The 27,749-nt window shown below is 51.1% G+C and overlaps 1 protein-coding gene and 1 long non-coding RNA gene across 4 annotated transcripts in view; one reads left to right on the forward strand and one right to left on the reverse strand.

Annotated features, from left to right (window-relative positions):
• Positions 1-27,749, reverse strand: part of SHB (SH2 domain containing adaptor protein B) — a 132,975-nt gene that overhangs the window by 96,662 nt on the left and 8,564 nt on the right.
• Positions 1,078-11,205, forward strand: LOC133048686 (uncharacterized). 3 transcript variants are annotated; one of them, XR_009691098.1, is made up of 6 exons: positions 1,078-3,001; positions 3,092-3,188; positions 5,309-5,595; positions 5,847-6,013; positions 6,113-6,584; positions 10,632-11,205. It is a non-coding gene; the product is annotated as an uncharacterized LOC133048686 (long non-coding RNA). The 3 variants fall into 3 exon arrangements; XR_009691097.1 differs by lacking the exon at positions 10,632-11,205 and having other exon boundaries at positions 6,113-6,872; XR_009691099.1 differs by lacking the exon at positions 10,632-11,205 and having other exon boundaries at positions 5,392-5,595; positions 6,113-6,872.

A 27,749-nucleotide genomic window follows, 5' to 3' on the forward strand; every position in this document is an offset into this window, starting at 1 on the left:
CATGGAGGGTTTGTTGGGCCATTCTTCTCCAGGGGGAAGCATGGGTTCATGCCTATAAGGGGCCCCTTATGCTTAGGGTACTAGAAACAACCACATTTTCACTCAAGCTCCTGCACACTCTCTGGCTGGACCACCAACAGGTTGCATAAGCTTAGGCAAGCTACACAGCTTACACTTTGTCCCGAGTTTCCTCATTTATAAAGTGGGAATAATACAAAGATTTACCTTAGGAGATTGTTACAAGAATTGTGTCTTAAATATCTGTCAAATGCTTAGAATCATGCACATAGCACAAGGTAGACATCATTTAAGTGTTCAGTAAATAAAATAAGTAAATATATACCCACATGCCTAGCATATGCACCTGCACTTAGACGTGAATGTACAAGCATGTCCATAAAGGCACAACATGCCCAGCCTCCCACATGCTCCAGGAGGCCAAGGACCTCAGTTTTGGTTTTTTTTCCCCCAGATAAGCTGTAAGGTCAGATGTGTGGCCCCTTCCACAGCCAATGGTCAAAGAGAGAAGGGCTCTGGTCTGCCCTAAACCAAAAAAAAAATCCAATGAGCAAAGTCTAGTCAGGGCACTGACCAACAGCCGTGGCTGTGAACCTTGACCTTTCACATCGGCTCAGTTATCTGCCTGAGCCAGGGCCCTGTGACAGGTGACCCCAGCCCCCGGGTCCTCAGTGATGTACAATATCTCTCCCTGGAGATACAGCACTACCAGAACAAACTCTAGCAGGTGAGACGGCAGGAAAAGACCTGATAACCAGTCCACCTGTCCAGCCTTCTTCCTCCAGGTTTATGAGGGGCATTTCAGTTTTCTCAACACTTTTAAAAATCAAGCCCTCCTTTGGATTTCAATGGTCTGGTATACATCCACTACTTAGCGGGGTTCGCTTTTCCCACCGCTTACTCCAAGGGCACACCCCAGACCACGGAGAACTGGTCTCTATGAAATGCCGACACGGTGCAGGACAGTAACCTCATGAATCAAGCCGGAAGTGGCCTTAATCACTGGTGCACATTGTAAAATCTCCTTCCAAAGAAGGCCATAAATCATGCCACTGGAAATGCTCTATCCTTAAAGAGGGGCAAAGGTATCTTGAACAGAGTCCCAGACTTATCAATTTCAAAAGAGTAAACTTTGATCCACTGCTGCTGAGTTAATCAAGCGATCGCGGAGGCTGAGTGCCTCTCTGACAAGGCACCATCAGGAGATATCCCCAACATGATATCCCGTCATCAGCCTCCTCGCTTCATACACTTCTCTGCCAGGAAGTGAGACCCTGCTTGACTCCCTGGAGGTGAAGTCCGCTGGTGCCAGGACCTGAGAACCTTAAACCAGACCCTCCAAGAGCCTGAGCGTGCTGGAGGATGAGAGCTGGCAAGAGGCTCAGACGTGATGCTGAGGATGGAGGGAACAGCCACTGTCAGGCAAGACTAAGGTTTTAACACCGTCTTTCTTCATCCTCCCAATTATATTGTTTTCGGATGAGATAAACCAGAGCCCAGAGAGGTTTCCTGGTTTCTCCAAGGCCTCAGAGCACGAGGTGGTGCAGGTTTCGACTCTGGCCCACCTCCCTTCCAGTCTGTGGCTCTTCTGTGACGCCCAAGGCCTGCCGCCTGAGTTTCAAAAACCCTGGGTTCCTTCCCGACAGCAGGACGAAATCTCTGAGGGGAGGTTTGAGAGGAAGGAGAGGGAGCTCTGCCAGTCTGGCTCAGACGCACACCCACTTGGGCGAGGGCCACCCTGACACTCCCTCATCAGCTGGGCGCTGGAAGTCTCCCTTTCTCTTCCTCGGCCTGCCTGTGCCTGGGACACACCTGCACCCTGCCAGGGCCACACCTGGGGAAGCACCCGCTTCCGCCTGGAGCCGTGCGCTCTGCCGGGCCTCGAGCAATTACTTCCCTCCATTGCTTCCTGCCTCCTCCATCCTGCCCAGGATCCCACCTCCTCCTGCTCCCCACAACCTGCCACCAAAAATAGTGCAGGCATGTCCTTACACTAGAGGCAATGAGCGCCAGCGTTGTTCTGAAGGTGTCCACAGCAGCTGTGAGGCAGGAGAAAGGCCCGGGGACCCCATCCACATCCCCCACTTCTGCACACAGAAGCATCAGTCAGCACAGGAGGGGGCTGAGAGCCAGAAGGTGAACCTGAACACAGGCCCCTGCTTCATTAACAAGAATCAATACCTGGTTGTATTAACTTTCCCAACAAAGGTCCGTCGAGTCAAAGCTATGGTTCTTTCAGTAGTCGTGTATGAATGTTAGAACTATAAAGACTATAAAGAAAGTTGAGCACCGAAGAATTGATGCTTTTGAACTATGGTGTTGGAGGAAACTCTTTTAGAGTCCTTTGGACTGCAAGGAGATCCAACCAGTCCATCCTAAAGGAAATCAGTACTGAATATTCATTGGAAGGACTGATGCTGAAGCTGAACTCCAATACTTTGGCCACCCGATGGGAAGAGCTGACTCATTTGAAAAGACCCTGATGCTGGGAAAGATTGAAGGCGGGAGGAGAAGGGGACGACAGAGGATGAGATGGTTGGATGGCATCACTGACTCGATGGACATGAGTTTGAGCAAGTTCTGGGAGCTGGTGATAGACAGGGAAGCCTGGGATGCTGCAGTCCATGGGGTCACAAAGAGCTGGACATGACTGAGCGACTGAACAATCTGGGGAAAAGGATATGAACCCCAGAAGGATGTACTCCCTGGGGACATTTAAACCATCACCCCAGCTGACCAGCCAATATGAAAGGGCTCCACTTGAGTGGTGGACCTGAGTGGTCCACCTCCACCTGCCTTCTCCAGGGTTCTGTCAGGCCCTCCTCTGATCTGTGAGCAACAGGTCTAAACGGATGGCCTTGAGCGCCCTATCATTCTGGACCCCCTAACTGGAGCTGTCCTGGCCCGGCGGCACTGGCTTAAGGACCAGCTTGGGCAAGCTGCTGCCACTTTCCCGGAACCCCTGGCCAGCTGCGTCAGCTTGGTGAGTAAGGCAGGGAGGGCCCTCAAAGGTTGCCCAGAGCCCCTTCCACCCAAGAAACAATTTTCTCTAAAATATTGACACCCTCCCCAGAACTGCCTCCCGGATTTAAGAAGGGGAGAGGCTGCTTGGCTTTAAAAAGGAAATTGGATTTCCATTCATGAACTCCCCACACCAGGACACCTAACAGGTAAAACTGGTTCTGCCATTGATTAATGAGCTGGGGTAATAATGGGGCTCACCCTTTGCCATTAAGAACATTAACCTCATTCCTGGCCCAGGGATGTCATAAACCCAGGGCCCACGAAGCTCTCTCAAGACCACACTACACACCTGCCAGGTGAGGGGGCTGGGTGCGTGTCCCTAACCTCCAGGGCAAGCCAGGAAGGGACAGAGCCCTTTGGGAAGCCCATGGACACTCCACCAGGCCCGATGTGGGCAGGAAGGAGAAATAATGCCATAACTTACCATAGATATGCAAGAACCCAGGGATCTCAGCTGCCTGGGACCTTTATTAAAGTGATGCTGTGTTCGCATGGTCTAATGGCTTCTCAAAAGCCAAGCTGCCTACTGGTGGCATTGGCAGTGGTGTGGCCTTATGACTTCCACCACCAGGGAAGGACTGTCTCCCTCCATTCTGCACAAATACGAGGGATGCTGGAGAATCACGTCCAGCTCTGGGCCCTGCACTTTAATTAAGAGCTGCCACCAGGATGATAAAGAGCCTGGACTCCATGTCTCATGAGCATAATTAAAGAGACTGAGAAATGTGTATGTTCTAGATAAGATTCAGGGGTGTGTGTGTGCAGTGCAGGATGTATAGTTAATTCCTGGAACCAGATGTAGACACGTTCTGTGGGGCCAGAGACGACAGAATGAGGACCAACTGGTGGAGGTTATAGAAAAGATTTCAACTCAAGGTTAGGAAGCCTGTTTGATCAAACACAGGCTGTGCAAAACAGCACAGGATTATTTTAGGAGGCAGTGAGCTGCCTGCCACAGGGAGCTTTGGGCAGAACCCGGGTGAGCCAGCAGAAGAACCTGGACTAAGATCCTCTGCCACTGGAATCTCTATGCTCCTTCTGCGATTTTTATGGTACCCCAAAGCAGGGGACTGGGGGTGGTAGAGGCAGCGGTTGGTCCAACCTTTTAGAAGTATAATCCCTTTTCTCACTTCCTCAAGAAGACCCCAAGCTTGAGGGCCCAAAGGGTGCTGCTCTGCAATACAACTGGCTCGTTTCCTAAAAGTATGTGAGGGTGGGAGGATACACAAGCCTGCCCGCAGAGAGGCAGTGTCACCATCCAGGAAAGAGATGAGACAGATCTCCAGATTGGGACCAGGTCACTCAGTGGGGGAGGGTCTCAGCCTAAGCTAATCGGGACCTCTTCTCCCAACTGATGGGCTGGGACTGACCCAGGCCACTTCTGTTTTGGAATTCAGCAACGCCCGTGGTGATCTAGAAGGGGACAGGAGGAAAAACAGCTCAGTGTCTGCCCTCAAAGAGGGAAAGAGTCTAGCGAGAGATGTCAGCAAATTTCTTCTGTAAAGAGCCAAACAGTGGCTAATATTTTGATTAGCAGAGCATACAGTTTCTGTGGCAACAGCTCCACTCAATTACCACTGTAATGCAAAAGCAGCCACATGCACAACTAAATAAATGTGCACGGCTGGGTGCCAATAAAACTTTATTTCAAAAAATAGGCAGCAGTTGGATTTGGCCCAAGGGCTACAGTGTGCCCACCTCTGGGCTAGTCTTACCGTTCTCAACAGGCTGTGCATTAGAATCCCTTGGGGAGTTTTCACAAAGTACCAATGCCTAGGTTCTGCCCCAAATAACATCGAAATGGTGTAAGGTGGGGCCTGGGGTGTGTGTTCTCTAAAAGCTCCCCCAGATGATGGTACCATGCAGTCAAGACTGAGAATCACCGATCTCTAGCAGAAGTACATGAAATCCCACTATAATCTCACAATAATCCATAGGATTTCACAAACCCAGCCCAGGTGAAGTGACTGGCTCAGGCTCATAAGTGAGTCAAGAGGCAAGGAATCCCGGCCCACGAGCTTTCCCCAGAACATAGCAGGCATCATGGGCTCACACCCCCAACCCAGCGCTCGGGATGCAGGTGCTTTTTAGCACACGACCCACTGTTTCAGGAAGACAGGACCCTGTAGACAGAAATCCATACCAAACACGTTCACAACACACACTCTAATGCATGGGACCAGGCCCCCTCCCCAGACCAACCTCGATGACCCTGGACTAACAGGGGGACAGAAATCCCCAAACAACTTGTTTGTCTGTTTTTCAGAAGCAGCATTTAAAGCAAATTTTAAGCAATTTATTAGCATCTGGGAAGAACAAAAGGGGGCTATAAAAACTGTGTTTCCTCAGCCCTAACAAGCGGAGCCACAGGAAACTCTTTACCAATGACACCACTGAGGACCTGCCAAAACGTGCCGCCTGCCTGGAGCTCTACCCACGCAGGACTGGGGCACAAGGAACCCCCAGAGCCCTGGGGAATGTTGCAAGAGCTTGGCTGAGGCTGGGCAGCCACTGGCAGCGATGATCTCAGCATCGACAGAGCAAACGCGCTGGGTAGGTGGGGCAAACCCAGGCATCCCTGGCCTTGCAGCAGCTCTGTGGGTGGCCAGAGAGCCTCTGAGCCCCAGACCTTCCCCTTCCACTGAGTCACGGGGTCAGTCAGGGGGCTGGAGATAGCAAGGATGGGACAAGCATGCTCATAAGACAAAAAATACTGAGAGCAGAGACCGGGGGCTGTGTGCAGTTCTTCTCATGTTCCCAACAACTCCTACGGAGTAGATTCACACGTTGTCCCCATTTTGCAGATGGAAAAACTGCGGAACCGAGTAGCTGAGTAATGTGCCCACAGTCACCATGGCAGCAAGTTAGAGTCAGAATTCAAACCCAGCTCCTCTGTCCCAGACTCTGGCTCTCAATGTTCTGCTCCAAGGACTTAAAGAGACGTCACTAAGGCAACACCTTCCCTGCAGAGGTGATGGAACACAACCAGAGTGAGGAGGGGGCTGGCATGGGGCCACACATGGGGGGCTGGGGCAAAACCGGTTCCATGTACCACCCTCTCTCTCTGTAGAGAAGGGTTCCTGCCAGTTTCTCCGAGGATGGGCTCACTAGGATGCTGAGGGCCTGCAGAACTGGAGAAAAAGTCAGCTTGAGGGCTCCTGTCTGCCAGCCTGTGTGAAAGAAAGCCTGTGAGAGACCCCACATCACTCAGAATCTTCTGTCCCACCTGCGTGGAGAGGCCTGCTTGCCAGCCCCTCACTGTCCACCACGGTCCACACGCGACTGCAGGAGTCACCAGCCAGCTTCCCCGTCACGGCTCTCTGCCCGCCCAGCGCCCTCCAAGGACGTTCCGTTCTCCAGTTACTGCGCGTCCAGATGCTACCTAGGCTCCAAGGCACAGTCCTCGAGAGCGTGGGCTCTGGGGTGGCCGCTGAGCTCGCGTCCGAGCTGTGTCGCTTTGGGAAGCTTGCTCAACCTCTCTGGGCCGCCGTGTCTTCATCTAGGACGTGAGGATAATAATGGCGCCCACCTCAGGCTCAGCAGTAAGGGTTCTACTGTATTATCATCACCATGGTTCAACCTGCACGTACCTTCTTCCTCTGAGAAACTCCCCCTCCATGGTTAGACGTGAGCTCTCCCTCCTCTGAGCCCCCTAGTTCTGTCTGTACCCCCACGGCTGACTCTGGGGCAGGGCCCGTGTGCTGGGCTCTGGGACAAGCGGAGTGAGACACGACTCCAGTCCTGCAGGAGCTCCCAGACCAGCCTGGGGGACAGACAAGGCTCGCAAATAGCTGTGAGCGCTGAGAAGTGACACTTCACGTCCTGTGACACTCTAGCAAGAACTGTTTTCTTTTTTTTTTTAAAATCTGGCTCACTTCCCACTGACTAAAGGCAGTTTCACTAACTCCTGATGAGCTGTATAAGAGTTTTAAAAAAATCAGGTCAAATCACAATTGGAGAATTCCAAATGGCTCCCAGAATTTCCCCCTTCCCTTACTTCACAGTCTGGATTTAGCCATTCAGGTCCCTCCTTCTCCACCTCTGCACCCCCCATACCTGGGCACCCAGGCCCAAGCGCTCTACACGCGCTGGGGCTTGGATGCCAGAGAACAGGGTGGGTGCAGAGGCACCAGGCTTGAAGGGCTCTCCAGACTCAGGACTGGCGCTGCTCGGTTACAGAGCGACGGGCCCAGGAGCCCCGGCGACCAGCGCTATTTCCACCTGCACTGCCCTTTACAGCACACGGCGGAACGTCCTTGCTCTTCCCATGAAGTCATCTTGCCGTGATTATTAAGACCTCCTAAACTGGGGTTCTAGGGCCAGGTTTATGCCTACTTATCTTTCTGGTATCTGTGCTTAACACAGCACCCAGCACATACTAAGGTGCTCAGTAAGTAAAAAAAAAATATATATATATATATATATATATATATTTTTACAAGTGGGGAAACTGGTTCAGAGAGACTAAGAAACTTGCTCAAGGTCACGCAGCAAAGGAAAACAGCCGGCCTGCCCAAGGGCAAAGGGAAGCTGAGTGTAGCAGAGCAGGGCAGTGGGCAAGGGGCCGTCCGCCAGGGGCGGGTGAGTGAAAGGTGGAGTGGAAACAGGCGGACGGAGCTCCGGGAAGGGAGTGTCTGATCAAGACAGAACAAAGGCCCCAGAGCAGGATGAGAGGGGCCAGGGGAAGTGAGGGGACGGGAGTTTCTGCGACAGACTGTCAGCCGCGAAGAACAAGTTTCTGAACTCCTGAAGTTTATCAGGCAGGCTGGGCTGGCAGGAGGGTGTGACAGCCCCGGACGATATAGCACAGGAAACGGTTCTTTATAGTTGGCTTTATTCCTTTGAAAAATGTGGATGATTTGTTGTTAGAATGGTGAAAAGCTGTCTTAAGATAAAATGCTCTGTCAAATGTCAGGTCATTTAGACCTCCAATACAGTCCCCAAGCCAGGCAACAGGAGTCTTTAAAAATTTCAAAACTATTCCTGGTTTGTCACTGCATCTAAATAAGAAAATGAACAAGCTAGGCTCTTTCACCAAAAAAAAAAAAAAAAAAAAAGGGTGCACTTTAAATGATAAGCCCAAGAGAAAGCCAAGTGCAAGACTTTAATATAGCCCTGGAACTACTCTGTCATCAGCCTATTTGTGCTACTGCAGATATCAAGGCTTCGAGATCCAAAGAAAGGGGGTCATGGCCCCTGGGCCAAAGACTCCATCCTATTTTTGCGGCCCAGAGGTGTGTGAATGAATGGATTCCATGATTCTTGGCGCAAACCTCCTGATTTTACGATCCCCTGTCCCTCCCCCGTCTACAGAGCAGGGGTCACAAAGCCAGGAGGTTCCCTTGTAATGCTACTTCCTGTAGATGCCCAGTCTGGCTTTCTGAACAGCCTCTTTAATTTGACCACACAACCCACAGTTGTCCAGAAATGACTCTGATACAAGAAACATCTCAGGGAAGCTCAGGCACCTTGTGAGTCCAAGACGTCTCTGGCTCGGGGCCTGCCGTCAACCACTCACCCTGGCAGGGGCCATGCCCATCAGCTTGGTTCCAACAGGCCAAGGGCCCCAGCCCTCCCCTGCCCAGCCCCAGGGCAGCGCAGGGCTGCCTGCAGCGGGAGCGAGGGAGGAGGAGGAGGAACTCCACCAGTGGCTCCTGGCAGAGCATCTGGCCGCCCTGCCCTGCTCTCCACCATCCCTGGGCCACGTTCTTATTCTGAGCCAGAAAGGCTGACTGGGCTTCTGAGGTCGCGTTCTAACGCTGCACCACAGACGGGGTGTTGACAGCAGCCTGAGCCGCGCAGAGTGATTGTTCTCAGAGGACAAGACTTATCATCTGTCCTCAGAAATTCCACCCTCTCCTCTCCTCCGAGTTCTCTCCTGGGAGGCTCAGCTCCCTTAGAGAAATGCAAAGAGTGACTGAACTTCCAGGTTCCGAAAGGCAGAGAGAGCCAGGAGAGACTGTGGTTCCCACCTGGGCCGCAGGCTGGCAATGTGTCTGACCTGGGTGAGGCTCAGCTACTTCTCAGGGAAAACAGAAACCATGGTCACCCGAGGGCTGTCTCAGGTGGGAATGAGACCACGTGTGAAGCCACACGATGGTTGGCACGGCTGTTATCACCGAAGCCGACTGCAGAAGGGTGGCCTCAGACGTGCATGAGCACCTACGGAGCGGGAGGAGGGTGGAGATGAGGATGCAGAGTGGGGACCGGCCCACAGGCTTCAGCCACTCTGCTTACGGAGATGAGATACGGTCCCCAGAGGGAGCGGGCCGGCAGGCGGTACTGGTGGGGGTCGGGTGGCCTCCTGGAGGAGGCACATCGCCCGTGGGCTCAGGCCGGAATGACTGCACTTGAGCAGGTGGATCAGCGGGAAGGCATCTGGAGGGGGCGTGGAAGTGAGGGAAGGAAGAGTAAAGTCCCAGGCTACACTGCCGAGGAGGTTGTCCGGTGGGCGTATAACAAAGACACGTAGAAACGGAGTTTGGGGGGGTCGGTGTGGATTGAGGGCTCTGCTTTGGGGCTTTACTGTAAACAGAGACTATGGTAACATTCTGAAGCAGAGGGGTAACCAGCAAGGTGAGGGGTGATGGAGTGTGCCGGCTGGGAGGGGAAAGGAGCTGTCCCAGGGAAAGGAGACAGGCTGATGTAGAAGATTCCTGCTTAGGGGGCAGTTAACTTCCAGAGGACCTGGCACTTGGGAGGCTGGAACAGAAGAGAGCCTGTGACATTTATCCTCACTCAAAACCTCTCTTAGAACCTCCAGCCAGGGATGAAAGGCCGAAGTACAGTCATCACCAGGCTCACGGTTTTCTACACAATCAGAAATAAGCCCTTTGTGCCTGATACCCAGAAAGCCCTTCTCACTAATCAGGAACCTTCATTTGCCTTTGCCCATAAGTCTCTATTTGTACTGTCTTTCCCCATCACCCAGCCAGGAGCTCTGTAGAGGGGAGGGGCAGTCACAGCACCACACAATTACCTGTGAGGCAAGTCAGGTCATCACAAGCAAGGCCCAGAAGTATGACCCATGTTGGGGGGGTAGGGGCGGGGAGCAGAATAAAAAGACTGCATCCATGTTCTGCCAAGAGGCAAGATCTGAGCTGAACCTGTCTTTGCCAGACAGGATGCAGTGGTGAGGGAAGATGGGCATGCTAGCCTTGGAGTAGCCAGGGGCAAAGCTCAGAGGGGTAAAAATTCAGTGAGTTTAGGTAAGGATGCTCCTGGCATATCAGGAAAAGGATTGGGGGACCACCTTGTAGGAGGTCTTGAATGCCAGGCTAAAGCAACTCCACATTACACCAAAAGGCAATGGGAAGCCACTGGAGGTTCTGAGAAGCCAATGACCAGATAGGAATCGTGCTTTTATTGCAGCGACATGATGTCAGCTGACCCCATAACGGGGTGGTGGGGGGGCTGGTACGGGATGCACCGCAGAGGAGACAGAGTTACAGCGGGAGCCAGCTAACTGCCAAAACGTAGCTGGTTGAAGTCGGCTTGAAAACATACTTGTTAAAAATAGTGCTTTGGGCCTTAGTGGAAACAACCTCATTCTATACCCATTTCCTTTCTTGTTCTTGAATATTCTCCAGAGCGTCTGAATACGCATCTCACGAGGAAGTCATTAGCAGAAGCTCGGCCTGTTCTAATTATAAAGCAGGCAAGGAGTCTGCTGAGGCCAATGAGGGGCTCATGCCCACGTCTGGCCTCACAGAGACACTAGGCCATGGGGTTAGAGCAGGCCCGGGGGTAGCACCATTAGGGCTCAAATGCCACGTCCGTCCTGTGCCAGTGTGTTAACCAAGTCACTCAGGTTCCTGTGCCTCAGTTTCTACTCGCTGGGGATAAAAAAAAAAAGTATCTACTGGGAACTTCCCTGGTGGCCCACGGTTAAGAATCCACCTGCCAACACAGTGGACACAGGTTCGATCCCTAGTCAGGGAACTAGATCCCACATGACACCAAACAACTTGGCCAGCGCGCTGCAACTACTGAGCCCGCACACCCTAGGGCCCGTGCTCTGCAACAAGAGAAGACACCGCAATAAGAAGCTTGTGTAACGAAGAGTAGCCCTAGCTCGCGGCAACTAGAGAAAGCCCGCTTGCAGCAACTTGAAGAACCAGCACAGCCAAAGAAGAAAAGTACCCACTGACAAGGTTTGTCGCAATAATGAAGCAAAAAAAAAAAAAAAAAAAAAGCTTAACATAGCACCTGGCACACAGTAGGAACTTAACATGTTTTAGTGAAGCCAAAAGTCACCCACCATCTTCAGCTGTCTAACTGCAAACCTCATCTCCTAACTGTGCCAATGCCCTTAAGTTACTGAGGACTGTGCTGAGTGGTGAGTAATACCCTGGGCTGGGAGTGGGGAGGCCCAGCCCTGTTCGGGGTCGGAGGGGGGGACCTCCCTGACCTTGGGGGGTGGTGCTTCAAGCAGTTCACTTCCCCATCCCTAAAATGGGAACTGGAAATCCCCATCCCCACCTCCCGTGCTCTCTGCCTCCTGGAGCAGCTGAGACAATACCAGTGCGAGGACCCGGGGCAAACCAAGGCCCCGTGTGAGAGTCAGCACTCCCCTGCATGGCTCTTCCATCTTGCCCATCTGCTGGCTCGCCTCAGAAGCCACTGTGACAGGCTTTCTCAAGGCCAGCCCAAGCAAGCAGATGCCACAGCCAGAACAGCAGGGGCTCATTTCCAGCCTGGCCAAGCATGAGCTTTCCTGGGGTGACCAGGCCCAGCCTAGACATCCAATTCCTGCTAATTCTCACCAGGGGCCAGGCCCTGGGCTTTCCCCCATGTCCCTGCGTGACAGAAACGCAGCCAGGGGTCCCTCAGACCCAGGACTACAATACAGAATCGCCTGGCTAACTGCCTGGCCGGGCTCTCAGAGCCACTCAGAGGCCCCCATCGGCCAGATAACCCACAGCCCCACCTGTTCCAGCTGTGTGCTCCAGCCCCATGACCTTCCCACCAGACACCAGTTCTACTTGCTGACTTCTGTGACTTTGGTCGAACTGTACCCTCTGCCTACAGCTCTTCTCAGTCTTCCTGCAGCCACTTTTCAGGGCCAGACTGGAGCCTTGCTCGCACGTCCCCGGTATCAACGCCCCCGAGACGCTGACAGTTCTGCTGTGTGGTGGACGCTCCGTGCCCGTGGCCCTGCCCACTAGCCTCTCGACCTACTCCACAAGGCCCTGTCTCGCATACTTCACCATGCCCACACCAGGGGGCTCACCAGTGCACATGTGGGGACCCGGACCACTAAAACAGCCCCCTGTGAACAAGGTAACGGTTCTGCAGACTTAGATTCCAGGGATTCTTGTCTTTTTTTATTTTTTTAATTGGAGGATAATTGCTTTACAATATTGTGTTGGCCTCTGCCACACATCGACACGAATCAGCCGCAGGTATACATCTGTCCCCTCCCTCCTGAACACCGCCCCCCTCATCTGCCTCCCCACCCTACCCCTCTCGGTTGTCACAGAGTGCTGGGCTGAGCTCCCAGTGTGTGTCACGCAGCAAATTCCCACTTGCTGTCTATTTTACACACGGTGATGTATATATGTCTCCACGCTCTTCTGGCAAGTCGTCCCACCCTCTCTTTCCCCTACTGTGTCTACAGGTCTGTTCTCTGTGTCTGCGGGACTGATGTCTTATAACTGCATTTCCCAAGCTAAAAACAATGAGTTGCATCTTTCCTGGAAAAGTAGTCTCTGGGGGATGAGGGGGTGAGAGCACTTAGCTGTGGGCCAGCTGCCTTCAGAAGAGAGAACCCCAAGGTGACCCAGGCTGGGAATGCAGAGCTGGACGGGCGGAAAGAAATCAGAGGCAATGGGACTCCCTGCTCCCCTGCCACAGGAACCGTCAACTGAGTCAGCAAGTCCTGGGAAGAGCCGGTCGGCTGCCTTTAATCCTCCCAGAACACGCTAGCAGCAGGGAAAGCTCAGAGGGGCAGACCTTGCGTCAGGGCCGCAGCCCCTGGGCTGCAGCCAGCAAGCCAAGGTGGCGACATGGAGAGGCAGGCAAGTCCTGGCTCCGCCCGGCAGCCCACTCCAACCTGCTGCTACCCATGAATTACAGGGAGGAGGCTGTGGCCAGCTGGCTTCAAGGCCGGCCCTGCCTCTCTCAGGCACAAGGAAGCGCTTTGTGCAGCCCAACACCTCATTATCTGGCATCGCGGCCACACCGGAAAGGGCAAATAATGGGGTAAGCGTGACACATGTTGCACAGATGCCCCTCCCTGCACAAACCTGTCCTGGAGTCCCCACTGCCTACGGAGCAAGGGCTCAATTAACTCCTTAAGAAGGCATTTGTGGCCCTTCCATCTGGCCACAACAAACCCTTCCAGAAAAACCTCCTTCTAGTCTAATTCACTTATTCATTCCAAAAACATTTGTTGAGCACCTAGGTGCCAGGCACGATGCTGAAAGAGCTGAAGGATCCCTAAGTCCTTCCTTCTGCCCTGGGCCTGAGCAGATCACACACAGGTCCCCGGCTGAGAGCTGTGCCTATGGATGGTGCTCAAGGTTGGGCACCCGTTATGATCATCACGCCCACCTGTCCCTGAGGAGGGAGGAAGCTGCTCTTCCCACATGCCCACCTACCTGCCCTCCAGTGTCACCACCACACCAGAGGCGGGCAGAAAAGTTACTCTGACCATTGGAGGCCCACCAGGTGCCGTAATCTGGAGTGTGCGGCTGCTCTGGGGGGCACTGGGCTTTGGGGCTTTCCCTGTGCTGGAGTCACAGAAGGCTTGGAGACTCTGGGGGTGGGGGGGGTTGGAGTACACTGGGTCCTCAATCAGCCTCACTGAGGCCACTCATCTGACATGCATGTCTGGGCCCCTCCCAGTTGGGCCCTGCGTAAGGTGCTCCCACTGGGAAGGCTGAAGAAGGTAAAGGCTGAAGGTACACAACAGGGGCACGGAGGTAAAGTCCTGGGGAAGGCAAGTAGCTTCCAACTGCGGCCAGGAATCATGGAAGAGGGAACCTTTCACAGAGGTAAGGGTCAGCTTGAACATCAAGCTATGAGTAAAGACATGGAAGCTATGGAGACTGTTTAAGCCATGACATGTCTGGAGCCACTTTTGAAAGACAGAAGATGAAGGACTTGTCTGGGGCTTCCCAGGCAGCTCTAGTGGTAAAGAACCCTCCTGCCAGTGCAGAAGACATAAAGAGATGCAGGTTTGATCCCTGGGTCGGGAAGATCCCTTGGAGAAGGAAATGGCAATCCACTCCAGTATTTTTGGCCTGGAAAATCCCATGGACAGAAGAGCTTGGTGGGCTACAGTTCATAGGGCCGCAAAGAGTCAGATACAACTGAAGCGACTTAAAGCAAAGGCGTGGCCAGAAAAGTCAAGACTCAAGCACTGTGGAATGCCAGGGATGGAATTTTTCTTCTGACAGCATTTGAAAAACCCATAAAAGTAAGCAAGTGGACACTCTATCAGTTTCTTACATCTTTACAAAGAGCCAGACAATACAACAAGAGATGTCACACAGGACTACACAGTTGGAGGGGAAAGTAATACACTTTCAAAGACACTTTTTGACATGAGAACATGGGCTACTTCTGTGCAACTAAATATTGATGAAAGCTCTTATAGCGTCTTTAGGTCAGAGACAGCTTGCAAGAAATCCATGAGTATGGGGAGGAGCGGTGGGTGGGGAACTTCCATTCAAGCAGGAGGTCAAATCAAGTATGTACAAACCACAGAAGGAATAAGCCAACATGGGCTGTGATTCTGAAGAGATGTGCCTAACATGTGAGGCCAGAGGTACGCAAAGCTTTCTCTTTATTTGTTTGACTATGCTGGGTCTTGGTTGTAGCACACAGAATTTTTGATCTTCATTGCAGCCAGTGGAATCTTTTTTTTTCAGTTGTGGCATGGGAGATCTTTTCGTTGAGGCATATGGGATGGGATCTAGTTCCCTGACCAGGGATGGAACCCAGGCCCCCTGCATTATGTGTGTGGGGGGGGGGGGGTGCCACTGGACCACCAGGGAAGTCCCTGTAAAGTTTTGTTTTTATAAATAAAGTTTTATTGAAACACAGCCATGCCCATTCATTTGTATGTTATCTATGGGCACTTTCTAACAAGGAAAAAACTGAAAAGCTGCATGTTGTTCCTCAAGCCTCAAATACTCACCACCTGGCCCTTCACAGAAAGTTTGTGCTGCGTGGGAATGGACACATGCAAGCAAGAACAAGAGCCACGCACCTCCACCCTGGAGGAACAACCTTGTCCCCAAAGCCCCTCTGGGCTCCTCTCTGAGTAGAGCCCCCGGGGAAGGCCACACACTTCTGTGAACATCTCAGGGTGGTAAATCTTCCATCCTTTAGAGTGGATTTGATTTCTGGAAACCGCCCAAGGCTTTTCAAGCCAATTCAGGTGAAAAGGTGGGTGATCACGCCAAGGAATGAAACACGAGAGCTTGCCAAGGGCAGGACGCGTGCCTTAAACACTGGGTGAATTGAAATGGTAGTGAGAAACGTGGTTTCATTATAAAGTTGCATAACTTTATTTCTTGTGTCTCGTTAATTGGGGACAACAGTCATCTGATGTTCGGGCCTCAGCCCAATAGTAAAAGACCTCTTACAAGACCAACCGCATTCCACAAGCATCTGCAGTCTGGGATGGCTGTCCTGAGAAGTCTTTTACTTCTCCTGAAAAGACCGAGCCTGGGAACAGAGAACACCTGGCCGTTACAAATGGAGACACTGCTGCGCAGAGGGGAGATGGGACTGCCCAAGCCACCGAGCCATGGAGCCTCAAGGTTTAATTCATCCAGAATGGTCAGAGTGCTCCAAGTTCTGAGCCACGAGTTAAAAGTTTAAATCAAAAACGTGTACATGCTGAATCCCTGGTCTCCAACGAGACAGGAATGTCAATAAAAACATGGACATCTGACAGGCCTTGGTGAAGTCCCCTGACCTGAGTCTGTTTTCTTGTACAAAAAATGGACAATAATCTCCTTGTAGAGTTCCTGGAAGGATTACAGCTAAAACATTCAGCAGAGAACAACACACAATGGGCTCTCAACACAAAGTAGCTGGGAATCTCTGATGCAAGGGCAAGTGCAACGGCAGCAACATTCCACCATCTTTACCCACAGTGGGTGTGCACACACCCTCCCCTGCAGCACACTCCAAGACTGCACCGCTTGAGTGGGCACCTGTCCGTGCATAGCCGAGTTTGGCCTGCCTCCAGCTCGGAAGTTTACAGGGGGAAACTGCCATCTGCCTCTGGAGGAGCCATGCTCCCAGCTCGAGGGAACCGTCCCCTCTTTCGGGGACTAACTCCATCAGCAGGACCACAGCTGTAAACACAGCACAGACACACAGGAACGAAGAAACCACAGCAGATGAAGAGCAGGTTAGCTCTGGCTTTTGGACGAGGCCAGGATCGATGTCTTCTGAAGGGGCAAGGGAAAATCCCCACACCTCCCCTGATGAAATAAAGCCAGTAAATCCCTCCACGCTGGCCTCTCTCCTCACATGTAACAGCCAAACGTGCCCACGGGAGTGAGGCATGAGAGGATGTGCATTGCGGCTTCCGGCGCCTGGCCGCGCAGTTCCGATAACAGGGCTCTGCCCAGACGAGGGCTGTGACCACAGACACAGACAGACGTCCTGATCCCGCACCAAGGGCCAGCGCTGGCACCGTCCAGCAAGACTGGTGAGCTTATATAACAAAGGGCTTGTCATCACTTCCTGTGAGCCTCATCGCCCACATTCCAACACAATGAGACGCTCTCTCTGCCCTGGCTTTGAAGTTCAACAGCTCATTCACAAGGCCGGGCAGAGCTCTGCTGGGAGGCAGACAGCCTGCTCTGGCTCACCTTCCCATCCCCCTTGCCCTTGCCAAGTCATTAGTTTATTTGGGGAAAAAAATGTCCCTTTGTGATTAGTGTTCGCTTTTAAAAACTGAAAAATATCCAGCAGTGACAACTACTATTCACACTTGGGTCTGTCTACTTCTGGCCCTTTTTCTACTTTTGTAAGTGGGCATGGAGTAGAAGGAGAATACAAGTATTTGGTTTTTTAATATCCTATTTTGAAAAAGTCTTCTGTGGTGAGCCTTTCCCCTGTTGACCCTTTGCAGTTGAGTTACTCAACCCCGCTTTGGATGGCCGCATTCCTTTCCACCGTATGCACGTGCCATTTCCCACAGCTGGGTATGTAGGTGATTTCCACTCTTTTGTTTTTTCCAAATGCTGTAGGATACTGGTAGCTAAATCACTGCGACTCTCTTCACTCTCTCCTTAGGATAAACTCCTAGTGAGGCCACAGAGTAGCAACTTCTCAGCTTCTCTGCGTTATTCCCTCAGTTCCCCATCACTCCTTCTGACCGGGAACCAAGTCTATAACATTTTTGAGGCAACTATGATTTATAAGGTCCTTGTGTGTGTGTGTGCGCGCACAGGCGAAGTTGCTTCAGTCATGTCTGACTCTTTTGTGAGCCCGCCAGACTCTTCTATCCATGGGATCCTCCAGGCAAGAATACTGGAGTGAGTTGCCATTTCCTCCTCCAGGGGATCTCCCAACCCAGGGATCACACCTGCATCTCTTACGCCTCCGGTATTGGCAGGGGGCTTCTTTACCACTAGTGCCATCCAGGAAGCCCCATAAGGTCTTTTTACATTGGGCTTATTGATTGACCTCATGATAGGGATGAACACCCTCATTTAAAGATGGGAAAATGGGCTCGGGGAGGTGAAATGACTTGCCCAAGGTCACAGGCCCTCAACTTGAACCCGGACTAAGCCTGAGCAGTCCGGGCTCCTGCCCTGCTCCACACGGCTCCTCTCAGGCCCCCAGGCCAGTGTGACAGCAGGCATGACAGGCGTAGTTTAAAGCTGAGTGCGCAAAGATCTACAATACACACAGCTTGCTACAAATCCCAGGGTCCACCTGTCTATGCTTGTCAGTCTTGACCATCCAACCACAGACCAAAGAAGGGAAACATCCATAGTTCTTCAACCACAGGGTTCAAGCAGTCTTTTGTTCAGCAATGGGGAAGGTTCTTTTTTACCACTAAAGAACTAATGAGTCGAAAATGGCTACTAGTGGCTGCAGGGATAAATTGATAATGGCAATCTAACTCACTCCTTTCTGACTTTTAGTTGTAAATGCAAGATGACCTTAGATTTAACATTCAAACAAATCTTTGAAATTCATAACACAGATCTTCTAAAGAAGCATGGCTTCTTCTTAGGAGGGACGCCCTGATTTCCCTTCTCAAATTTTTTAAAGAAAAGTCTGGGGAGCACAGGATGGCATGAATTTATTTCATTTCAGTACCCTTTGCAGATGTAAAATCTCTTTCCTACCTATCAGCAATGTCCCAGACAAAACGACCCTCTGATTGAATGAAGGCATACAACTGATATTTACTTGCAGAATAAGAAACGTTTGAGCACAGACAGAACTACAGCTGCTGAACTTGAAAAAAATCCAGTGCTCCAAAGTTCTTGCTATGTTGTAGAAAAATAGATAAAACCAGAAGAAGCCATCAAAAGCCAAAGGGGTTATGATATTTTCTGGAATAACCATTCCCCAAGGGATCTGACTAGTATTTAAAAAAAAAGGCATTTCTAGGAGAGGAATTAAATAGTTGTAATGTTGTTGTTTAGTCACTACTCTTACTCTTGTTGTTTATGTCCTACTCTTTTGTGACACCACGGACTACAGTCCACCAGGCTCCTCTGTCTATAGGATTTCCCAGACAAGAATACTGGAGTGGGTTGTCATTTCCTTCTTCAGGGGATGTTCCCAGTCAAGGGATCAAACCCTTGTCTCCTGCATTGGCAGGTGGAGTCTTTACCACTGAGCCACCGGGGAAGCCCAGTACTCCCCAACGGAAACAAAAATCAAGAATGTGCCCTGAAAAAAAAAAAATCAAGAGTGTGCCCTCACCCCCATCCACTGATTTCTTACTTCCAAACTCCTTATCCAGGGCTCCCCTGTAAGCTGTCACTATGAGCAATTTCTGCTTTCTCTGGAGGTTTCATGATCATTTAAAGGACTCTCAATACAAAGGGTTTGCCTGGTTGGAGAAGAGTTGCTCAGCTTTTTAAAAACCAGGCCCACTTCTGCCTCAGTCTGTGGGTGATAAAGAACCAGAATCAAGGGTGCAGACAAAACCCAGAGTAGGGCAGGATGAGAGAGAGAAGGCAAGACCCCAGACACACGCCTGGGGTGGGGCTCTGCACTTGGACCACGCCAGGCCCAAGGCCTGCACGTCTGATCTGGGCCTTGACAACGCCGTCAGCTGTCCTGCGGGTGATTCGGAAGTGATGACACCGATTCCCACCATCTTGTCACTTCACAGTCATGCCACAGGTGGCTTTCAGATGGGCCCTGAGCCCTGCAGAAGCTCAGTGAGCAGGAGCAAAGTGACAGCTGAATTCCCCGAGCGTGTGCCCCAAGCACGTGGCAACAGCCCCCCGAGCTGGCCCGATGGCACATTATTCCTAGATCTTTATTTACAAAGCATCTCTTCGGGAATTGGGAAGCATGCTCTGGGCCAGAGGGGCCCTCAGATTCAGCAGTGAATGAGGGAGGAATTGGCCAGGGATCCTCAGGGGGCCCTTCAACTGAGACCAGCAACATCTTCATCTTCAACGAGGCTAATGTTTCTTCCCCCCAGGAACTCAAAGGCTCCTGAGCACTTACTGCTTCTCAGATCTCCTCCCATGGGGGACGTCCTCTGAAGGTCAGCATCCCAGCGGCAGCCAGAGCGCTGGCGCTCCCGTGTCCCGTTTGCATTCCTTTCTTCTGAAGGCTCCAACTGAACCGGCAGCAGCTTTACTGTGGCTCCTCTGACCTGCTATAGTGGTTGCCTGGACACCCTGGGATGCCTCCAGCTCCGCCCCCCACTCTCCCAGGCGCTGCCATCAGATGGGAGAGCTGAGTCTTGGCCTCAAGGTCAGGTGACTAGCTCTGCGGTGCCCCAGAACAAACACTGAGCTCTCCCCGACCTCCTTCACCACGCACAGCTTCCCTCAACAAGTAGCGGAGGTGCTGCCTGGTTCATACAAGACCTCTACCCACCCAACTCTCTGGAAAGGCACGCATGGAGATGCACCTCTGTCCCTGACCCAGGCCTCCGGAAGCGCGATCCATCTGACTCTGACAGAATGTGGACACACACTCTGCTGGCCTGGGTAACTTACAAACTCCTCAGCTACAGATGACAGTGATTCAGAGAATCTATTCCCTAGACTCAGCTGATTTCCTTCCATTGACCATTGTCATCTGAGAGCCCCTTGAAGCGTCAGTCACAGTATTTCATTGCTGAAGGATGCAGACTGGGGCCAGGCCCTTGCTGCCTCTGCCTAAAGCATTTGATGTCCTCTTAACAGGGCTCCCCACCCTTAGACCCCATCCGCACCTTCTCGGATCTGTCCTCTCTAATTCATCTTTGTAAGATGAGGATGTCACCTCCCGGGTTCAGATGGTAAAGAACCTGCCTGCAATGCAGGAGACCCGGGTTGGATCCCTGGGTCTGGGTTGGGAAGATCCCCCAGAGAAGGGAATGGCTACCCACTCCAGTATTCTTGCCTGGAGGATTCCATGGACAGTGGAGCCTGGTGGGCTACAGTCCATGGGGTCACAAAGAGTCGGACACGACTGAGTAGCTGACACTTTTCAAGAAGCAGACAGATAGGTCTCCCTAAAGCAGAGATCTGATCTTATGCTCCACCATCTTTCACTACCCACAGAGGACAGACCCAACTCTGCTGCCCGGCCCTCCAGGCTTTCTGACACCTGGCTTCATCCCTCTCTTGTATCTTTTCTGTCTTCTCACAGCCTCTCCTTTATTCACTATGGACCACTCACAAGGCCCCTCCCAGGAAGGCCTCACACCCACCAGTCTCTAAATATCCAGATCCTCTGTTTCCAAGAAGGCCCACCGCATGCACCCCCCCCTCCATGAAGCCTTTCTGATGCTCCTTTGGCAGCATTATCCTGAGAAGACACAGGGAGAGTCCCTGGCCCAAACCAGACGCTTTATCATCAGTAGAGAGTTTTTAAGTGGCTCTGGTGTCATGGTTTTGGGACCACCAAATAATACAAGAACTGACCTCTGTCACTGTTCTCTGTAACTGTGTAGCACAGAGGTTACGGGCAGACAGAAGCCAAACTAACTTCCTGGGCTGGACACCTCCATCTGCAGCTCTGCCCATTCCTAGCTATGCCACCTGTGAGAAGGTACTTAATAATAATAATAAAATAAAAAACCACACATCTGTTTGCCCCAGCTTCTCCATCTATAAAATGGGACTCTTAATAGAACTTACATTCTGGGGTGTGTCACGAAATTCAGTAAGTTAATATTCGTAAGCACTTAGAACAGAGGGGTAATCCAGGTAGATCCAGGTAGTTATTACCTCTACTGTCCCACCTCAGGGAATCATGGGTCAACCACAAAATGACTGTCAAGGACAGGGTCACTTTTTGAGGACAACCTCATCAGGCCAGAAAGGGAAGTCCCACTAGCTTGACTGTGGGTGTAGGAAGCCCAGAGTTTGAGGCTGGGCTCAGGTCCAGAACAGCCTGTGACCCAAAGAATTCATAAAGTTCTTTCCACACACCAAGCATTGTGCTTAGCCGCTCAAACAAATAACTTTATTACGACCTTATGTATTGCCCCTGAACCTCATCTCCAGAATGTTACCTCATCCGTAAAAAAGGGGATTCTAACAGGACCCCCTCAAAGACCGGCCCTGAGGATCCCACGCAGAAAGCGTTCCACAGATGCGAGGCACAGAGTGAGCAGTCAGGAAACACCGTCTATTATTATTACACCCACGGTGGGACAGATGGGGCATTCCAGGTCTGAAGAAACTAGTCACTGGTCCCAAAGTACTAAGCTTCTGAGACCAGGAGCCAGGACTGGAGCCCAGACTTCTGACCCCAAAGCCAGTGCCCATTTCACATCACCACAGTGGGCATCGCTAGGGTCCCGCCGTGTTTGACTCAACAGCTCTGGGCACTTGTGGTGGGTAGTGTCACTGGTTACCTCCACAGAAGGCGAAGAACCCAGACCGAGAATGCTGGGCCCCCAGCACCAGCCCACTCTCAGCTGGGCAGCGGCTGCTCTGCTTGCTGTTTGCTCAGCGCTGAGGTCCTGATGGCAAGATCCCCCAGCCCCTGCTCCTCGGGAACATGCTCCTGGCTGCTGCTCTAATGCTCTCTTGGCCTTGGGAACCGAGCCCCCCGCCCCCCGCCCCACCGCCCTGCTCCTAATCCACCTGGGAGTTGAATCCAACCATGCCCCACATTCAGTCACACTACGGCGTGATGAACTCCTCAGTGGCAGCCTCAGCCCACCCACTCAGAACCCGCTCTGCGGCCTGCCGCTTCCTGCCAGGAAGCTCCCGGACCGGGGTCCACCAACGCCCCCCACAATTGTGATGCTGAAGGGTGCTGGCCCTCAGCAGTTGGTGTCCTGGCTGGGAATCCAGCTCTGTGGGGAAACAGTACAGCATGCAGCTGCCGTCTGCCTTTGAAGATACGATCGCACATCTGAGGGTCGTCATGTGGAAGACGTAGGTTAGACTGGTTCTGCTTGACCTCAAAGAGCCCAACGAAAACAATAACAGAATCCGCAGAGAGAAAGAAGTCAGCCAGCAGAGTGCCCATAAACACCAGGTACTCAACAAACCTGTACTAAATTGGAGGGGATAGCAGAAAAAACTTGAAAGCCCAGCTGTGCAAAGGAGTGTCTGGTTATGTGACAAATCCTCTCATCACTGCACGTTTTCAGGCATGGGTGTAGGAGGGTTGGACTGGGTGATCTCCAGGCTCCCTGGGAACCCCAAACCAAGGTCTAGGATAGTAACTTGCAACTTTGGCTCCATGGCAGAATCATCGGGGGACCTTTCAGAACTACTGATGTCCAGGCTCTGTCCCCAGAAACTGTGGTGTCATTAGTCTGGGCTGGAGCCCAAGCGACCGAAACTTCTGAGAAATGCTCTCCCGGCGATTCTAACAGGCTCAGGGCTGGTGTAGGCAGGGCCTGCTGACGTCATGACACACAGCATAGGGGATCAGGCAGACACTCTCAGCCCCTGAGAACCACAGAGATGTCGTTCAGTGTTCAAAAATCTGCATTTTTTCCTCCCTGATTTATTCACCATGAACACTCCTGGGTTTAATCTGTTCTGTCAACACCGATACATTAATGTCACAAACCCCACGGCAGACACGGCAGAATGGATTATCCTGACACTGGCTTGAGCCAGGAAAAGAAGAACATGCCACAGAGATTGGGAAAGGCTCTCTCACTAACTGAAGACATGAGGACCTCTGGGTTGAGGGGACAGAAAAGGCTGGGAATGGGGAAAGAACTCTGTAAATTCATGTCACTTGCACTGGAGTTGGGTGGGTGTGAAAAAAAAATTTTAATGACTAAAATAATATAGTCCCCACACGCCACATCTTTAAGTTCTCCCCATCCTTCCAGACTGAGCTCGGCTACTCAAGGTCTATGCTAAAAAATGCCTGCTGCACGGATGACGGAATGGTGCACGCTTTCCCCACAAACGTCACCACTGTGTAAAAGCTGAGACGGACACACTCAGGTAAGGCTGCACTGGCAGCGCAGAGAGTAATTGGCTGCCCCGAAATACGTCTAGACAGCCAGCCCCCTGGTCCTGGAGGTGGAGGCTGACTCCGTCAGAGGTGAGGAGAAGCTTTCCTGGCCTCATCCCAGAAAAGCTCTGGCATCAGATCTGGCATCCAAAGTGAAGTGCTATTACCCAGTTACCTTCCTAAGGTGTCAGGAGTTGAATGTGTAATAAGTGCATGGGTATCTGCAGATGAAAGGTGTCATTTTATAAAGACAGGTGAAATCATCATTATCATAATAGTTGATGAGAACATAACACAGTCAGGGTGAGACGGAGTCAAAATATTGAAATCTAAAAAGGCACTTGAAGAAATACAGATAGCTGATGGAGCAAGCACAGAGGAGAGGATGTCCGGACACAGACTGGTCATTCAGAAAAATAAAATTAAAACCCTACCTTGTACTCTGAAATCAAACTCCAGAGTAAAATGTCAATGTTCAAAAAAGAAAGAACCCATCAAAGTGCTAGAAGAAAATACACTGGAGTACAGAAAACTTCTCTAAGTAGCACGCTGGTTACACTGGGTAAAACATTAAGAATGATCCAGGAGTAGAAAACAAACAGTTCAGCGTAAACAACCAAAGCAATCACTGGATACAGGGCTGAACGGCAAATTACAAGCTTGTAAAAAATGCCCTGCAATCTAAACGGCAGGCAAGGGACTGCCATCCTTAATCCACAAAGAGCTCGTATAAATCAATAAAATGATAAACCCCATGGCAGAAACGATGGACAGATAGAAATACACAGCTTTGGAAAACAGGCATATGCACTAGTAACCCAAGAAGCTGCAAATTAAACTAAACTGCATTACAGTAAAGCAGGCAAAACTTATAAGGCCTTTTTCTAGAATACAATTTGAAAGCCTGTATCAAAATTTTTACCTTCCTACTCAACAATTCTCCTCTGGGAACCAATCCCAGGGAAATAATCACAGACTTATTTATGCAAAGAATTAAGTTACAAAGATGCTCATTACAGCACTGTTAAACTAGTGAAAACTAGGAGAGCCTAAATAGGCAAATAGAATACTATACAGACATTAAATTACTGTTGTTGAATGTTTAAAACAATGTAGATATCTTTCCATGTCATTAAGTGAAAAGTATATAAATAGATACATAAAATATTGATTTCTGTGAAGGAAAATACACACACACATACATGCACTGAAAAAGGCTAAGTGGAAAAACAGTGAAACGTTAAAGCTGTTTCTTTGAATTGTAGAACTGAAGTTGGTTTCTATTTTGGTTTTGCTTATCTGCATTTTCTATACCAAACTTTGTCTTAGTTTTGTTGAAGGGGGAAGAAAAGAGTTAACACAGATTTAAAAGAGTTAACATTGGTGGTGGTTTAGTCACTAAGTCATGTCCGACTCTTGCGACCCCAGACTCCTCTATCCACGGGATTTCCCAGGCAAGAATACTGCCATTTCCTTCTCCAGGGGATCATCCCAACCTGGTGATTGAACCCACGTTCTCCTGCAATGAGGCGGATTCTTTACTGCTGAGCCACTGAAATTTATAAAAAAAAAAAATCCAAGCTTACCCAGAACACAGGCAACTGGCATCTGCTCCCCACAGGAAGGCAGGTAGGGGCTGCATCATTCTGAGAATGCCACGCAGGCCCCAAAGCACATGCATGGCTTTGGAATGCACCGGGGGGATTACAAGGCTGTCTGGCTTTCTGAGAGTGCACGTCAGAGCAAAAAGCAGAGAGGCTTCACTCTGAAGAACTTTTGGGACATTTTCATTTTTAGAATTTAGCCATGGCCTGGAGAAGCCAGGAAAGTTCCATTCCTCCTACTTCTGTTTGCCTCTCCCCCATAGCCCACGTCTGGTGAGCCCCAGACAAGAAAGAACTTTCCCAACAATCACAAATGCCCCGCATCGAAATGTTCTGCTGAGCAAAACAGGCAAGCTCCAGCCTCATATTCATCCTGCCCTAGTGCCAAGCTCAGGCAGACAACACAGCAGGTGGCCTCCCAGTTTAGAGAATTGGGGCAATTTTCGACCAGTGGCAGGTGGCCCTTCACACCCAAGCCCCTGCCTCCTTCCTTTATCACGAGCAATTCCACTAGGCAATCTGGAGGCTCTGGCCACACTTGCTTGAATCCCGCAGGGCTCCCTTCCCCATCTCAGTCACTGCAGACAGGACCCCTTCTGTCTGGGATGCCCCACGTGCACCGTCCGCTGCACCCAGCTCGCAGATGATTTCCTCTTCCTCGTGGTTCTTCCCAGCCCCTGACAGAGGCTACCATGCTTCAGAGCATGTATGGCTCTTAATCCCGGACTCACTTGCTGGATCAGCTCTACTGCCTGGACTGTGACTGCACTGCCGGGGTCCTATTCGTCTTGGCTAATGGCAATTCATCCTTCTGAATGCTCAAGTTAAAACCTGGAGTCATCGCGACTCTCCTCCCCCATCACGACTCATACTTCCTCTGTCAGGACACCCGTCAGGACGCGTCCTGAATCCGGGCTCCTCTCATCACCCATCACCAGCGCCCCAGTTCCTGCGGCTGAAGGGCATCTTAGTTGGCCCCCCAGCTGGTGCCCTCCCGTCTGTTCTCCACTCGGCAGCCAGAGTGATCCTTTTGAACTCCAAAAGCCAGATCATGTCATTGCTGTTTAGAGCCTCCACTGACTTCCCATCTCACTCAGAGTTAAAGCGAGAAACCCTTTCAGCACCTCCCAAAGCTCTCAGCCTCCCCATCCCAACTCATCCCAGACCTCTCGTCTCCCCACTTCCTCCCCACCTGCTCCGCTCAGTCACGCCGATCTCCCTGAAGCAGCCAGGCATGCTCCTGCCTTGGACTTGTGCCCTGACTGTTCACTCTGCCTGGAATGTACTTCTCTCTGTGGGCCGTGTGAATCACACCATCACACCCTTTAGCAAAGCCCTCTGGGCGGCCATCTGAAGCAGTTCTCCACCTCAAACTCAGGCCCACCCCAGTTTTACTCTTCTCTACACTCCACCCAACATACTATATTTGCTTGAATCCTCTCCTGAGAGGGCAAACTCAGGGGAGCATGAACGTTTATGTTTTGTCCACACTGTAGCCCCAGCATCCAAACAGAACAATACCCAGCACGTAGCCTACTCTCAACAATGCCTGTTGAATGAATGAAGAGAAAGGACTTGGTATGGGCTCTCATGGCCCATCTGAGGACTTGGAGTCCAGCCTGTAAGTGAAGGCCCAGCAGTGCACCAGAAGTACCCATCTCCCCGCCAACCCACCCACCTATCAAATCATTTTTCCACTCACTGGCCTCGGGAAACCCCTTTCTGACCATTACTCTAAAGTTTTGCTTGGAAAACTTGGCCTGAGTCATTCCCTAGGGCTCTGACTAATTCTCTCTCCATCCCTTGAACCCACCTCCAAGATCCTTCCTCTACAGCATAATGGGAAATCCAGAGAGAGTTCCACTTGGAGAAAATGGAAAGGAACTGAATGATTTAGAGGAAAATTCAATTCTTCCTAGCTCATCAGTTGAGAAAGCGCAAACTCTCAGGAAGCCAGTGCCTCCGAAAGTGAAACATTAATAGAAATATTACTGGAAAATACCAAACAGGAAGAGAAGGAAAATTCCATTGTGGAAGCAAGGTCCTCTGTCGCTGTTCCTTAATGGTCTCAGTAACTTGTTTCAGAATCAAAACACAGAAAGAACCGGAAATCAATCAGGCTGTCACCCTTCCTGTGGATTAGAGCTTTGGCCAAACCATCTCCACATCACCCCGGCACAAAGGGCATTAGACTCAGAACACAAGGTCAGCAGCCTGGCCGCTGTGTTGGCTAGCACCTGCTGTGCGGCAGGGCATGCTCCATTCCTTCTGGGACCCTCAATATTTCCATCTGTAAAATGGGGGTTACAGCACTTTCCTCAGAGTGACTCTGACAGTTAAGTTAATTATGGGTGTGAAAGTTTCTTTTAAGCTTCGGAATACTTACGCAAATGTAGGAATCTGTAGGTCCTACAATGCTAACAGAGGAGATTTTTATAAGAGTTTAAGTCTAGCCACAAATAAGGCAGAGAAAATCAAGGCATGAGATTGTGCAGCCTGAGGCGG

The sequence above is a fragment of the Dama dama genome, chromosome 29, assembly GCF_033118175.1.
Source record: "Dama dama isolate Ldn47 chromosome 29, ASM3311817v1, whole genome shotgun sequence".
NCBI lineage: Eukaryota > Metazoa > Chordata > Mammalia > Artiodactyla > Cervidae > Dama > Dama dama.